Consider the following 17,132-nt stretch of genomic DNA (forward strand, 5'->3'; position numbering starts at 1 on the left):
GGTCTATATCCTGTTAGCATGTACGCAGCAGAAAGTGTGCACTAAGGGTAATGTGACGGCTGTGATGTAAATGAATGGCATCCTGTGGACGATTATGTGGGTATTTTTTTATTTCCACATGGCTTATGAGAGAGTCCCACTATAGAGAACAGGGCGGGTGAGTACCTGCAACATCACGTTTCTACATTTATCAGCTCCCTGTGATCTTGGAACACGCATGGGACGCAATAGGTCGAAGCACCACTACTGACCTCAAAGCGGTGCTTTCAGAGCAATGGGAAGGCTTTGCCTCAATCCACACAGGACTGTGCATTCTGGATTACCGTGCTGGGGCATTACATTCCATACTGACATTCTGTACATCAGCGGTGGGACAACTAGTGCTAAGCATGTTTCAATGTATGTTTTGAAGTTGATTTGGGAGATGCCTTAAATGTGGCATTGGTTTCTGAGAAAGTGTTCATGGCGAATATGAAGTCTTTTTGTAGCAGTTGCTCTATTCTGCCTTCAACTGCCATGGTGTCAGCCAAGACGGCGCGGAAGATTTGAATCAATATGGCGGCAACGAGGAGTCAGGAGCGCCGGCGTAATTCTTGCGCAGTAATTGCAGCCACTTTCTTGCAGGCCTAATTTTCCTCTTGCCACTGCGCACGTTAATTTTCTCGCAACGTTTCCGCACAAAGGCGAGCGCACTAAGCTAGGCGGGCGGCCACGATAGCACCCACACACGATTACGTACGCATCTTAGTACTGATGACTATGGACAAGTACTACATTAAGCTAACCACAAATCCATTTTCACCGATGATACACATCCACTTCCATCATACGATAAAGCTCTTTCATGATGACCATCGGCAGTTGAATGGTACGGAGGTCACAGCAACAGAATCTAGCGCCATTAAGAGTGCCACCTAAGTTTACTGTTAAGATGTATTTTTTTGGGACGAGGAATGAATTACTGATGGTAGGTCGATGGCGCAAAAGGAAATTAGGGAACCTCGTGAGAATAAAAGTGCACCGAAGGACAGCCTGGGTGGGGGCCGCGGAAATTTCAGCAATATACAATATATTTTTATAATGAATTCACTCTTAACACAGCGACTTTAAGCTATATACCAGCAATATTGTTTTAAGGAAGAAACATGTGATCTAACATACATACGACGAGGTCATTACAGACGGAGAAAATCTCGGGGAAACTGTTGATGGAAACCGGGCATGACCTCCTCTAAGGAATCTCCCAGCTCTTGCCTTACGTGATTTAGGGAGCCACGGAAAATCTGTATGTGGATGGCCGGACGGAGATTTGAACCGGCGTCCTCCCGAACACGAATCCAGTGTCTTACGAAGCACCTCCTTCCTATGTAATATTTTGTAGACCGCTTGAGCAGTAGATTGTGAAGTACAGCCGTTCACAGGAAAGATGAAAACGTCTGAATGTTGGCTGGAGGGAAAGAAGATTTTGCTTTATGATTCTAAACTCGGGGTAGCCACTCTTTGAACACACTGAGCTGAGAGGGTTAATATTTAAGGACAATGTGAACAGGGCCACTTGAGTTACGTCAAATAATGACAACGTTATGTACTCTTACGATTACGTTACGAGGAATGTGCGTAAATAAAATAGCGTATCTTACTGCTAAAGTGCCTCTTGCATTTTAAGCTAACGAATTACTACGAACGACATATGAACATTTGTATTGTAGCTGTAGAAGGATGTCTGTCTCACAGTGTCTTTAATACATGTTGTATCGTTTAATACATGTTGTATTGCAAAAGTAGTTTTATCAACTTTTGGGGCTCATTACATAGTGGGTACAACTTCTGTGCTGTTACCTTCGAGGTTAAGTCAGCCAAGGCAGCTTACTTTTCAAGCCACAATGATTTAACACATCGTCCAATAGGAGTTTGTACTAACATACCATCTTACTGTGAAATAGCCCTTCCTATTACCATAAGGAATCTACATGTTCAACATGGATTGTAACCACAGTGCAACTTCGTCTTTAATACTGAAATGACTACCAGTTACTGAAATCTACGAGAAGTGCATATGGTCAAGCTTAACACTGTATCTGCATGAATTCATAAGGCGATGCAAACGTTCTAACAGCAGTAGAGTGTTTTCAACGAAGCTGAAACGAACTGGAAGTGCATAATCTTACACTTGAAGAGATGGTGGTCGGTTAATGCATGTCTGAAGTATAAAAACTTGCCTTCGACCATGTAGAACGAAACAGATTGCCCCACGATTTCCGTATCGATAAATTCATGGCAAGCAAGAAGGGAGCTGAATGCGTCCACCCAGCAATCATCACCGAATCCGAGGCATATGATGAGAGCTCCAAGCAAAACTTCAAGCATCTGAGCTGAAAAGTACTCTATGAAAAAAAAGAAAAAATCGATCCTCGGAAAGGGTAACACGTCAAATTACACCTGCACTCGTAAAATGTAAGTGTTTTGTGGTCACGGGGAAGCGGGAGTATCGCGAGTTGTGTGACGAAGATCGAATACATAAATTAGTCACACGTGCGAAATACAAATGTAGATTCACCAGACGTGTGCAGGGATGGGGGAAAGAAGTGAAAATTTTATGTTTTACTGTCTGCAAACAGTAATGTAAGAATTAAAATATGGAGCACTTCCTTAGACTAGTACGTATCTTCAAACTCGTGGACGTGGTTCAGAAGGGTGGTACAAATTGGCACACTAAATTCCTAATTTGCGCCACATGCCGATTTTGAGAAAGTTTTAGTGTTGTATTTCTCCAAAGTTCCATTATTTACATCAGATACCAAGAACAACATCCTGAGGTTGAGGATGGTATTGTTTAAGTATTTTTGTAACTTACTGTTTAGGCTACAATAAATAAAATCTCAAAAGTGATAATCAGGAAACACTCCGCTACACTCAGTAAGTAATTTGAAAGGCTGCGCCCGTATTAAACAGCTGGATATGGTAATACGTTGACTTGCTCTGAAGACACAGTAGTCAGAAAGTATTAAATTAAAACAGACACTATTGTAACGTGCTGAAGCGGGAAGATACTAACTGCACACGAGTTGCTTAGTCTAAGCTTTGTCACTGTGGTTTTGTTGGGCATATTACGATATCTATTACAGTGATAACATTTAATTCGAACGGTGAATAATTGTTCCAAAACAGGACATATTGACCACACACACTAGGTAAGAGGCATGGGGTTAGTAATGGGAGAGAACGCAATTTAATGCTAAGTGCTCAAGGCAAGTCCTGAATAAACTGAAGGCGGAATACAAACAGGTATTATTCAGCGTTGTTAGTGGAAGCTGTAACTTAATCTAACCCGCTTACTACACTGCAGAGGATAAGCACAGATGTGAACCAGGGCACGTCACCGTTGCGGCAGCTACTGAAACATCCCGGCAGTGATATAACTGAAGCACAGAGATAAGTTATCACTGGTCACTGATAACGGAGATTACGTGATGAATTTACCTAGCTGCAGTACTTCCACGCAACGAAACGAGAACGCAGAGCTTAGACCTGACACTTAGGCAAGGTGTGCCAGGCAACAGAAGTAACTGCTCTTTAATTACAATCATTCATAATAATAACTACTTAGTCACGACTGGTATTTCGCTACCACCTCAGGGTTTTGAATGTATGAAAATAGCTTGCACCACATGCGTAACTTTTCAGTGAAGTGGCACTGCAGCTTCATCCGTCTTAACAAAATGTGTTTCGAAGGGTAAACGTTTCTTCCTTGCGGTCTCAGTTATTATGAAACGCTTTAATCTTAACTCCGAAATGGGAGTATTTTCTCTGTATGCTTCCGTCAGCTATCTCGTTGGTATGTCACGAAATGATTTTGGTGAACTACACAGCAATATGTTCGTAACTGCCGTATGAATGTGGCTTTGCAATTTAGTTACACTTACAAATATAAACTTTCAAATTTACAGCCTTGTTTCTTACTCTTCATACAATGAAAATTTCTGGAAATAGCTCCAAAGCATTTGCTATAAAGTACTCTAGAGAACTGCAGATTATATATAAAAACAGACCTGCACCATCAGTGACGCAGAACGTAATCACCACGACCAAAGCAGTTACAGGAGATTATCGAGGAAGCATCTGATCACAAGCTATACAATGAATCTAAGCAAACTCCGCCAATCCATTACGTTATATATTACGTTTAGTTTTATTTTTAGGCACTAACACACGAAGTAAATGTGCAGGGACTCCAACGGCACATGGCTCTAATAATTGCAGGGGATCAACGCCAACTTATTGTCAGTTCTGCCACTGACAGTCTCATAGCTTACACGTGAACATACATGGTTGAGAAGGGTGCATGAAGTTTGTGTTTTTACACCCAGTCCTCGTGCTTATGCTTGGAAAGTTATCAATACTTCAGCGAAGGAAGACAGAAGATACTGGCCGTTGTCTTCCTTGTAGCACCATTCCACTTCCACACGGAAACTACGAAAATTATGAATGAGGATGACCGAGATGGGATAAACCCTTCTACACGTAACCGCTACTACGACCAATGCGTTACCTTGCTCTCCATAATGCTACCTTGTCTTTTCAGGCGTTTTTTCAAAACTGATAACGATTATCGGCAGGAATGTCCACTTCCACATGTTTGACCAGGAAAGCTACTGTAAAAAAATTAAGCGATTATCTTCTTTCACATCATAAACATTCCTAATAAATTATGACTACAGTTGATAGCTCTACACATCGGTGATACTAACACTTTACGAGGAAACGTGGAACGGTCTTTCTCGAAGAAGTAACTACAACAAAGAACAGTCCTCACCACCTTCAGCTTCATTCCGCCCACTCGAAATAAATGTGAAAGTCTGAGGAGACTAGTGTTTCATTCCAGCGCGAAGGCCATGACATGGAAACAACGTGGCACGGCAGGTCGTCAGCATTCGTCATTGTGCCGGCGGCTCCGTGTGGTTTCTGAAGCGCTGGCGTGTTGCGCAGTGTGCCAAGGCCGGCGGTGCAGCCGCTTTCACATCCCGCACAACAATGCTGGCAACCCACTACCACCGACTCCCATCCTTTTTTAGCAGTCGCTTCTGTCCAGCTCATTGTCGTCAGCAACAAAGTACAATACTGGTGTGTTATGTGCGGGCAGTTTTTAGTAGACAGTCACGGTGACTATTGATACGAAATATGTAGGCCAGAGTGATCTCTCAAGGTAGCAGTTCCATTTCCTTGGGATTTTCTGGTGTTTACTTCCGAACTCTGCCAGGCACTTTATTGTGAATAGTAATCACGTAGATGTAGATGTAACTTCCAGCCTTGCAAACTGGGGTGGTGGTATGGCTGGACCACAGAATGGGCATATCCTGAAACATGTTTCAAAGATTTTGTCAGTTACGCGAGTATTACCACTTTATCAACCGGAAACCACTGTATAACCACGAAAGTCATTAGAAGTTCCAGGCTTCATTTCTAAAAAATATATTATGTGCCTCGTACAGTCAATCTTCTCACTGTTAGCTACATTAAGAAAGGTCACGTACTGGGAACAGCGGGTGACCCTTACGATGCACAGTTCCCATTAGTCGATAATTCGGGGTTTGTGCACTTATTCGGTTTACTGAAATTTTGGAACGCTCAAATGTACAAAGGAAGATTTGTTCATGGACCTTTTAAATTCAGTGGCACATTCTCTCTCGTGGTCTTAACGGTATTAAAATAAAAGCTGTATTGTACACTCAGATCAATTTTATGAATAACTTTTACGTACACCACTTAGAAGTTGCAATAGTCAAAGGACTCCAACTCCGGACGGTCATTAAAGTCGATCAGTTGGATTAATCGTAGTGGAGAGTTAATGTTTGTGTTTACGCCGTTTACCTCTAGTACACTGTATGAAACAATTTGAGAATTTTATTTCAATCGTGGACACACTGAGCTTCTGATATTCGGTTCCCAGAATTGAATATATTTATTTTCCCGTTACTCTACAGAAACTGCTGGAGACGATACCACGTATTCATACAAACTTAAGGTCTGCAGGAGAAAGAAAAGAAATTGAACAGAACTAAGCATCTGGCTGCCCTCTGATCCATATTGTTTGTAATTGGTTAAAGGAAAAATAAAGTATTTGGTTAAACTAACAGAATAGCGACACTGTCAAAGACAACTCTTTGGCAGATTCTTACAAGTACACTTCCGAAAGAAGTGTACAAGTCACCGCTGTAATTTTCAACTACAAGAATCTTTTAAAGCATGAACTTGACCAACTCAGACATACAACGATGTCACAGGTGCTCATTTCACGTTAGGTTATGGGCACAGACGTGCTTCGTGGTAATTTGATTAAAACTTGGCTGGCTTTACCGTGGCGACAGTATAAAAAAACTAATTTCTCCGGGAAAGTTACAGTTTTCGCTGTAGAATGAACGTCGATAAGCATCCAGAAAATTCTGTTTTAAACACCGAAAATTAAACTCATAATGATAACGGGCAACTGAATGTTATTTTGAAGAGTTTCATGAAGTACTCATTTACCTTTAAGAGAGCAACTAGTGTTTCCTATTTGACGAAATGTGGAACTAGACCCCAGCTGTTAGTTCATCAGGTAAATACACAGATTATGTGTGTTTTATAACACGTTCCACGTAAACATTTCGTTTGAAATTTACACCCTGTTATTACGACACAAAATGAGGTGTTCTTGTCATAGGTTATTCTCACGAATATTCAAGAGTATTCAAGAGTATTTTGCTCATGAGAGACCTAGCTCCTCCTCCAAAACGTTACTGATTAGAAGTCACGTGAAAGATTGAATGACTGTATCTATAAGTTAAAAGCAAATTGTGAACTGCTGAGCTCATGGATTCATTTCAGCAGTCGCTTGTCACTTGCCTTTGCTGGTCTAGAAATTTTTCCAGCTTTCACATTACAAGATGAATGCAGTCAAACATTTCGGCTGTTAGTACTCCCTCTGTACAATTATTTTACGAAAGTATACACGTATGTAAATCATACGCATCAAAGTAAACTACCTCCAAGTCGTATATAAGAAATGCTTGAATTAAGTACCTGTAGTGAAACGAGATGGACATCAAATTTCTTCTATATGAAATGCTGGCCACAGACAGCGTTCCTGAAAAAAAAAAAAAAACATTATTAAATTTTCATCGAACACGAATGATAAAATTTATGACAAACACGAAATTTAATTTGTGTAAGTCGCCTCGTAAAGGGGATCAACGAATCTCGGCGATAATGAACGGACTGCAGAGGTTCCAGACTGTGTAAATCCGCGTAATCAGATCAGTAAAAAGTGTCAGTAGAACACTTGCTGAAAAGTCGCGGTATTTGAACACTGCTGCCCAGTTAAAAGGACCTTTCCCGACTGCACTTCTGCGTTAGAGGTGGTTACTTTGTCACGATAACACAGTTATCAACGACTGTTACATAACGACCTAGCTGCGTAGACAGTACCGCCAGTTAACTACCGTATTTTGATCACAGCGCAGTCATGTAAACTCAAGCGCACGTTTTCTCCGAAAATTAACATGTAAATTAAATAGAATTGAAAGAGGTTCTATTAAGTTGCCTAGAGTTTTTCAGTGAACTATTTTGTCGAGATTGTATTACACAGATAGTGCCAGCCAAATCTTCACGGAATGTGGAGGAACCTATATAGAGTATTAGGCATTCCGAACCTATTGTCAGAGCTGTTACTTCAGGCGGGACGATGTCTAGAATGAGGAAAGAGTTTGGGGCATGTATCTACAAACAGCGCTTGTTTCGCAAAAACTGCCTGCCGCATCCACTTAAGAGACGGTATTACTCAACGACAATGTTATTTCACTTGGCCGTTGTCGGAAACACGCGGTGACGCTATGGTAATCAAGTCAGTGATGAAATACGTGTCGCATTGTCAATGCTTTCAAGTTGGTTGTGCGTATACTATCAACCCCGATTACGTGCTGACACTGAATGAGCCGACCGAAGCGCCCTCACTTCCAGATACAGTAATACGGAGGTCGACGAATGCCTTTAAGAAAAATAAAAGGAAACAATAGGAAACAAGTACACCGTGGAGTGATTACAGTTTACAGTTCGTGACAGACTGAGTACTACTCGTTACAGGAACCTGCATCCAAGTACTTATTAATGTAGTGGTTGGAAAACAGAAATCTGTCCGAACAGTCGTTGCTCTAATTGAATGAAATTTATCGTCGTATAGAAACATACGACAAGCTATGTCGTTCAAACCACATAGCGGTCCAAGGCTCTCCAAGAAGAATTACAACGAAGAGAATACGGAAACGATGATGGTAATGATGATGACTGGTCGTGATGTACAATACTCACCAGCGGTCACATGTCGACTTTGCAGTCGGTACTGGAACGTTGTTTGCGAGTAAGTTGCTGCTATAATGTATAAATTGTTAACGTCAATAATGAATATCTATTTCCGATCATTAGAGATCCTTACCTCAATTATTTCAGCTTAGGCTTCTCAACCTTCCGTGAAAGCATTTGCCCCTAAAGGTCTGAGACACCTTCTGTATCTTCAAAAAATAGGAAGTGAGCAATATATCACCACCACCACCACCACCATTAGAATTCGGAGTCACCGTCCTAGCTATCGCGTGATAACTTCATACCTAACCCACTATCATATTACGAAAAAATACAACAGATCATCTTGTTGCCTGCTTTGTTCTTTATTTACATGCTTCCAATGAAATGGTTGAAGTACTATTTTCTTTGAACAATTATTGTTTCTTGGCCAATCATATTCCTCTTTTCTAACGCCCATTGTGTCGTGAAAAGTTCTGAAGTTGTTTCCAAGCAATTTTTGTTTCTGCACAAAAATAACCCTTTCCCTGACAAGATGAAGTGTTAAATGACGAGGCGTCAAAGTCAGTTAACATTTATATTGTATAGTGGGCTCCAGTGCAATACGCTATAGTTACACGCAGATTTGTTGCAGCTACAACAAACGGCAGACGCCACGCTGTTGCTCAAGCCCGCTAGGCGGTAAGTACATCAATTTGCAGTAGCGTGACAAGTTTATTCTTGGCCCGTTTGAGAAGCGCCAGCACGGGCCGGCGGTTATGTGGGTGCAACTACGAGGAGACGCTCTCCCAGGCGCCAGTCAACGCTATCGGAAGATGGGACCACATCGAGTGGTGGTATGCGATCCTCAGGATCATGAGTTTTCAGTACCTAATCCTTCCTTCACACAACTCGCTCACCAAATTAATTTATATAGCACTGGAAATCAAGTACTTATTCGGTGTGCCCCAGAACTCGTTCACGGAGTTCAACTGCCACGTAACGTGGGACGCATTTTGCAGCCGTAAGCAGCGGGCACTCAATTTAGCTGCAACTTCAGTGTAAACAAGACCACCAGCCCGATTTAAGAAACTACGGAGGCCTAATCTCAATGGCAGGACTGGGATTTGAAGCCCGAGCCTACCAAATAAGAGTTCATTTTCTCAATCAACCCGTCTCTTCGTCCTGTAAGTGCTTCGGACCTGAGAGCCAACTGGCCAGGTCGACTGTTCGAAAATATTTAAGGTATTGCGATGAGGAAAGGGAACAAAGGTGGAATGAAAGGTATGGTTTGCCAATTATCCCAAACTATGGCACTAATGCATACAAAAACGAACGACTCGGAGGGCCATAGACACGGGTTCCCAGGTAGATGCAGTGTTTGACTTCCGCAAGGCATTCGATACAGTTCCCAACAGTCGTTTAATGAACAAAGTAAGAGCATATGGACTATCAGACCAATTGTGTGATTGGATTGGAGAGTTCCTAGATAACAGAACGCAGCATCTCATTCTCAATGGAGAGAAGTCTTCCGAAGTAAGAGTGATTTCAGGTGTGCCGCAGGGGAGTGTCATAGGACCGTTGCTATTCACAATATACATAAATGACCTGGTGGATGACATCGGAAGTTTACTGAGGCTCTTTGCAGATGATGCTCTGGTGTATCGAGAGGTTGTAACAATGGAAAATTGTACTGAAATGCACGAGGATCTGCAGCGAATTGACGCATGGTGCAGGGAATGGCAATTGAATCTCAATGTAGACAAGTGTAATGTGCTGCGAATACATGGATAGTTCCCTTATTTAGGTACAAAATAGCAGGTCAGCAACAGGAAGCAGTTAATGCCATAAATTATGTGGGAGTACACATTAGGAGTGATTTAAAATGGAATGATCATATAGAGTTGATCGTCGGTAAAGCAGATGCCAGACAGATTCATTGGAAGAATCCTAAGGAAATGCAATCCGAAAACAAAGGAAGTAGGTTACAGTACACTTGTTCGCCCACTGCTTGAATACTGCTCAGCAGTGTGGGATCCGTACCAGATAGGGTTGATAGAAGAGATAGAGAAGATCCAACGGAGAGCGCGCTTTGTTACAGGATCATTTAGTAATCGCGAAAGCGTTACGGAGATGATAAACTGCAGTGGAAGATTCTGCAAGAGAGACGCTCAGTAGCTCGGTACGGGCTTTTGTTAAAGTTTCGAGAACATACCTTCACCGAGCAGTCAAGCAGTATATTGCTCCCTCTTGGTATATCTCGCGAAGAGACCGTGAGGATAAAATCAGAGAGATTAGAGCCCACACACAAGCATACGGACAATCCTCCTTTCCACGAACAATACGGGACTGGAATGGAAGGGAGAACCGATAGAGGTACTGAGGGTAACCTCCGCCACACACCGTCGGGTGGCTTGCGGAGTATGGATGTAGACGTAGACTGTCACTGGAAACGCCAGGACAAGTAACGATCTTAGCACTCGGACAAACATTTGGTCAGGTGGTCTGGTAGTGTTCTGCCGTACGATTATCAAGAAACACTTATTATCAATTCTAATGTTTGAAGTGATAAATCCTGCTGCTACGAACTATAGCAGTTACGTGTCGTAACCGCCTTTCGTTTCAGACTGTCCACGTGTTCTGTGAATGGAACGAGCACTATGTTACATCACATTTTGTGTAGTAGTTCAGCAGAATATAGCGTGTCTCAAAAAATCTATTCCCTTTTAACCCGGAGAGGTGACCCGCCTGCCTGACATATTTTGAAGCAGCAAGCGCGCTGACGACTTGGGGGCGTGGCTCAGGGTGGGGAATCGGCAGCGGAGGACATTCAAAGGCGGGCGGGTGTCGCTTGTTAGCGGTAGGCAGTGTCCTTGCCGCGTCTAGGCCTCGGTGGCGCCCCAATCGATACGCCAGAGCCCGCACGCACTGTGTCGTTCACCTCGCTGGCATGCCGCACGCACGCAATATGGATGAGACACCAATCCACTAGTGGCCCTTCCGCACTACTGCCTTTAATAGATCCTGCTATTGCACTGCCGCTCACGCAACGTCTGGAGAGTGGGAGGTTAAAGGGTTTTCAACGCCTAATCTAACTTTTGTCAGAACAACGAGAAACTGTCGGTAGCAAAAAACTTAGGGTATTCTGATACCACAGAATTACACTGCTCGCCGTATCACTAAAAAATAGTGAGACGAATAAGAAAAATAGTAACATCATTCGGAGTGCTGTACCAGGAAACTAACTGGTTCTAGGCACCAATAAAGTTTTTATGCGTTCGTTCTTGTAAAGAAGAAACCATCAGTAACCAGGCACTGTTAATAATGCCATTCATGTAAAAAAATTGCGCTGTTACTAGTTTCGAACCGGAAGGTTTATATCCGGACGGCTCTCAAGTTTACGTTACATTTGTTTTTGTTGACCTAAGTTGGCTGTTTTGTTTTCAACATCTAATGTAAACAACAATGTCATTTAAACACTAACAGTCGTCTGAAGGTTAATATGTCGGCTCGAAACCGGTAACGGCGCTATTTGTGTAGATAATGGCATTATTAACAGTAGCTGATTGCTGGTGGTTCTCTTCTCTGCAACGCTAAACTTGCATTGGGCACACAGCCACGATCTTAAAAATGAAAGTTTTCGATGAAATATCTTGAAAGTGCCATAAACAATGAAGCATTAAGTTTTGTGGTAACAGAAGAACAGAAATAATAGGTTTTTATGTAATAGAACAGTACGCCACAAAATCCACTTCTCGTATCTTCAATTCTGGAACTCCAGGGAGAAGCACAGCTTGACGCGAAGACCATGTGCCATCTGCTAATGCATCTTTGAAAGACTTTCTCCACGATTTGGCACTTGGCCCTAGTCTAAGGACAACAACCAAGTACACAATAGCACTGAAAACACTTTGTTAAGTGGCACTTTGAATGTTTTTAATTTCTACTCTTCACTTCAGGCTCACACGGAAGAGTGTGGTATTACATTAGTGTCCGCTGGACCAACGTAGACTGTAATAGACCATTCCGTCTACGAACCAGCCTGCTAGTCCTTCGCAGAAGCTTGCCTAGCCACATTTCTTCCGGCAACATTTACTGCAGCAGCAACGAATATTAGATAACTCTAGCTGCTGCTGCCTACCATCAAGGAACGAACTACTATAAAAACTGATTTAGGAAAAACATAACGTAGCCAGGAAACGACTGGCTAATATTTTTTATTTCAAGGGAGAGGTGAAAACTGTACTATCCCTCATAACGACAGTGGAGGTTTTAGTCAGTTGCTACTCGAGGAAATTGATCTGGAAAGGTTTTCACTTAAACTTTATCAAGTCAATGTTTATGTAGCATTTTCCTATCAATAGTCATATTTGGAAGCTACTAGTGTGGAAGCTTGCACTTTCAAGACAGGAAACGTAAGTTGAATTTTGTAATATTTTAGGCTGTCCTTAGCCATCACTTCACCGTATTCTGCCCGAACGCTGGAATGCATTACAGTAATTGCGGAAGAAAATTACAACATAGGATGTTCGACGAATACTGCTGACTTTTCTGTAGGATTTAGAGACGCCTGTAACTAAGTTTCATTAGGTATTATCTGCATGTTCGATACATTAAGCAGTCAGTACTAACAGAATTCGTCGTCGGCCGCCTGCGCGCATCTGCTCGTGATGCCTACAGCCGGCGTAGGGAAAATGTTTGTGTTCTTTTCTGGGCGAATCTATTTGTTTTCTCCCACAACTGGAGTATCACATAAGTGTTTCACACTTCACTGCAGCTTTCAGGGGATGCCGCAAACTGCTCGCAAGATTAACGGGTTACTATCATAAATGAGTTATGGACCAGAGCCATCTGTGTCAGACTTTTGACTCCCGTCTAACGAATGACCCGGAAATAGCCGACCCATCATTAGCTAGTAGTCTGAGGAAGCAGTACGGGGAAGCACAGACTGCGTGCGTTTTTTGAACGTTAGACTCATGTTCGGAGAAATTATGTAAACAGGGGATACTTGGGGGTTTGGCCACATATTCGTGTAGATAACGTCTAACAGAATATTAAACCGTTAACTACTAAGCAGTCCGTACTTCACACGCGTCGGAATCAATACTTGTCAGCATCCAGCAATAAACCGTAAGGCCGGTACAGTTTTAATTCTGCACTGTATCAGGATTTCTCGTGTCCGACAGTGATTCGGACAGCCCGCCCAGGCTGAGTATCGATATGGAGCGAAGGTCAGGGCGTCTGTCCAGCACAGCCGCGCTCGCTCGCGCCGCCGCAGGCACACGGCGTGCGCCTGTCCACTGACGCGACACGCCGTAAATACTGCTGCCCATGGCTCTCGATATTCTCTGAATCCTTCAATACGTGCCATTGACGAGTGATTAGCCTTGCCTGTATTTACGTTTTTTTGTTCTGATCGCTCACTGGACAGTTTGCGGACGCATACGTCGTCTTTCACTACGCTTTGGACTGCTTCTGGCGAGCCATTCACTTCGTGAGCTCCGCCGTCGTCAACAATAACCATCTGTTTATTCCGGATCTCCGTGCCGCCGACAACGCGAGTTATCAGAAACTGTTCTATGTGAACCGAGGGCGGAAAATAAAATAATAGACATGAATCGCTCGTGTAGCAAGTCCTACACTGGGCATTGTGTCACATTTGGCCGTTAGTTCCAGATGTTCAGCTGCTACTATCAGTCCACACTCTCATGGCGTATAGAACAGATCAAAAAAAATTTTTTTTGACGCAGAAGTTGATTTTTTTAATATCCATAAAAGCACAGCATTTCAACCATTATTTTGTACAATTTACAACTATCCCTCTTATATCTGATATTCCTCTAAGATTGAAACTGTCACAGAAGAACTGAGGGCAATGTGTTAACACCTAACTGCAGAAATCAAAGAAAAGTGTATAAGAATATCACCATATTCAACGAAGCTTCAGACAGGTATTGTCAAGCAGTTATATTTTTAGTTAACTAGTTCACTACGGTATGGGACAATGTTTCTAGTTTGCCCAGGCCTACAGCTATCCAAGTCCTTCCAACTCTCTTCAGCTAGTTCAGTCTTGTGGCCTCTGCATCATGCATGAATTTCAATCGCCTCTCCTCCTCCCTCCCCCCGGCCTCCCTTGATCTATTATATAGACGAACAAAAAAATATTTAATTTACACTGTAGCGAGACTACACAGGAAAGAAATATTACATTAGTCGTGTCACTCTAGACAGAATACAAAAGCTTGTTATGTGAACATTCCTAGTGCCCTGGCATACCACATATGAAATACTCTACCGTGAGATCAGTAAGGCAGACAAATTGAATAAGGGCGAAAAGTAGGATCTTTCTTATTTAATGTATGTACAATTTTATACGTTCTTTGCCACGTTAGCTAACTGTCTCAGGGTAAAATTTTAAATGTTATTTTTGCAATTTATCTATTGTTACAAGCCAAGCTGATATTCTCTGCCTGCCATCCAAATGGCGTCGATATAAACACACTTGCGAAACTTCAAAAACAAAATATCGAGAGATTCAGTTTTAAAAAACATTCTCACTATAGTGCAGAGAAATGATCTGCGTCTCCCTATGACGTTGTGAAGTTATGTAACAGCTATAACAACACAAAGATACTGGAACTACCCAAAACGTTGATTCCGTATCATTTATCTGTGGCGTAGGCCTCGTATTGTGTGCTACGTTGGGAAGCTGACACCAGTAGAAACCCTCTTGGAAGTCAGGCATAGATAATAAGCTACTCTATGTTTTAGGTCGTCGTATTATAGACGATAACAAGCACGGGACCAATTCGCATCACCTTTGTTACTATCTTCAGCTGAAATAGAAAATGGTCAATCTTTCAAAATTTCTAAGGTTTCTTTTTTTAGCCTTTTCGTGATTTTTTCCTATAATTACGAAAGGTTTCGCTGCACTGCTATCCGGGAAAACTTTCGTGAACAGCTGACCCGCCCGGTTAGCGCAACTGACAGGCAAATTGTGTTCTAAAACAAAGCAAGCATTCAGCAGTTTAGCAACCCTGTAACTCACTTTTAACAACGAATTTCAGATATTTCTTGTGATTCACGAATTTTACGTTGTCTTTATGCTTTTGTTTCCACATTAAAAACCGTTACATTTTATGCCATAATGAAAAGCAAAATATCAGACCAAAATGCTACGAATATGACGAATAGGATACACGTGGAAGAACCGCTTGCACAAAAATAAAGCCTTTCAGGGATACAGGTGACAAAATTACACACATTACCACCCACTCTAATGATTTATACCAAACGTTTACTAAGCGACTTCACTCGAGCACAATGACAAGACCCAAGCCCAGACACAGCGAAACACTGAGCAGTACAAGTATACTTTCTATAAAAGCACGGGAGAGTGGAAAAGTTGCGATCTATGTGTAGGTCGCAGGCGACTTCCTAATTTCTATGAACCTCGAAACATATATTGATTAAAAACGACTAATTACTGAAGAACTTCCGACCATTGGCCAAAAAACTGAAATGGTGGCTTTTCTAAACGAATTTCTTATGATTTGACAATAATTAGCTAAAAATCGGGAGACGTAATGAATCGAGCAGGAGGCGCGAGAGGAAGTGGCAAATCAGGAGTTTCCCGATTAAGCTGTGAAAAACAGCAGGTACATATAAATGAAATTTAGACCTTACTTGTTAAATTTGTGAAGTATGAAGTTACATGAATTTCAATTATCCGTTTTTTCTGCGTTTAGCTCAGTCGGGTAGGTAGATAATGTGCCGTCAGAAAATTCTTAGTTCTGGACGGTTTATCGCCAACAGACATCTCCAAACGTAACATATTACGATCTAAAGAAGTCTCTTTCTGTCAAACCAAATGGCCTCGTATGCACGTTTCTTATATGCGGGCTGTTTGTTTGTTTGTGGAAGGAGAGCAGACAGCGTGGTCATCGATCTCATCGGTGTACTGAAGGATGGGGAAGGAAGTCGGCCGTGCCCTTTCAGAGAAACCATCCCGGCATTTGCCTGCAGTGATTTAGGTAAATCACGGAAATCGTGAATCAGGATGGCCGGACGCGGGATTGAACCATCGTCTTCCCGAATGCGAGTCCAGTGCCTTACCACTGCGCCACCTCGCTCGGTATGCGGGCTGAACTATGGTCTGTCGACCACATTATTACACTTAGGTATATGCCCTCAACAGCGCGTCCCGAGTGTCGTCATCGAAGGAAATCTTACTGAATATAACTTTGCAAAATGCCTTCCAAGAGATCTTACATGAAAATTTATTTTCAGTTCTCTTAATACCCAGTACTCTGCAGTGAGCCGATGTTAGCTGAGTGCCCTATTTTTGGTGGAAACTAAGCGAACAACTGCACCACATCACTGTGAAGATGCATCCACTTTAGAAAGCACAATTTTGGCGGAGCTGTTTTAACAGGCTGATATCTGTATGTCTAATCCCTATCGTCAGTCTTTCCGTTCATTTAAAGCGGTCCACGTCCAACTTTTCATAAGAATTTGAAACAAATGTTAGCATTGTTCTTACAGAACATTTCTTCCACTTACAGGATCGCAGAGGCTATTTCAGGATCCCGCTTAGGTACCTCATCCGTGATGGGAAATACGTTAGCAGGAGTACGATTATCGTAACAACGAGGTTATCAGAGCGGTAGTGAGAGCTCAGATTGGGTACTGGAAAGCGAACGCTGAGGCCACAGTGGTCGCCTTAACGGATTTTGTAAAGAAAACCAAACTTGAAGTGGCTGAAATCCCGGAAGTAGGTTCCGGCAAATCTGCATGCCATTTTCAACGCGTCATTAAGC

General features: G+C 42.4%; 1 protein-coding gene across 6 annotated transcripts in view; it reads right to left on the reverse strand.

The window, feature by feature from the left end:
* Positions 1-17,132, reverse strand: part of LOC126299619 (plasma membrane calcium-transporting ATPase 3) — a 1,680,486-nt gene that overhangs the window by 228,474 nt on the left and 1,434,880 nt on the right. For all 6 annotated transcript variants that reach the window (XM_049991660.1, XM_049991657.1, XM_049991658.1 and 3 more), the window contains one exon: positions 7,060-7,123. The gene's annotated coding sequence lies outside the window, so the exon portion shown is untranslated. The remainder of the gene's footprint in view (positions 1-7,059; positions 7,124-17,132) is intronic.

This window comes from Schistocerca gregaria, chromosome X, assembly GCF_023897955.1.
Source record: "Schistocerca gregaria isolate iqSchGreg1 chromosome X, iqSchGreg1.2, whole genome shotgun sequence".
NCBI classification, from domain to species: domain Eukaryota; kingdom Metazoa; phylum Arthropoda; class Insecta; order Orthoptera; family Acrididae; genus Schistocerca; species Schistocerca gregaria.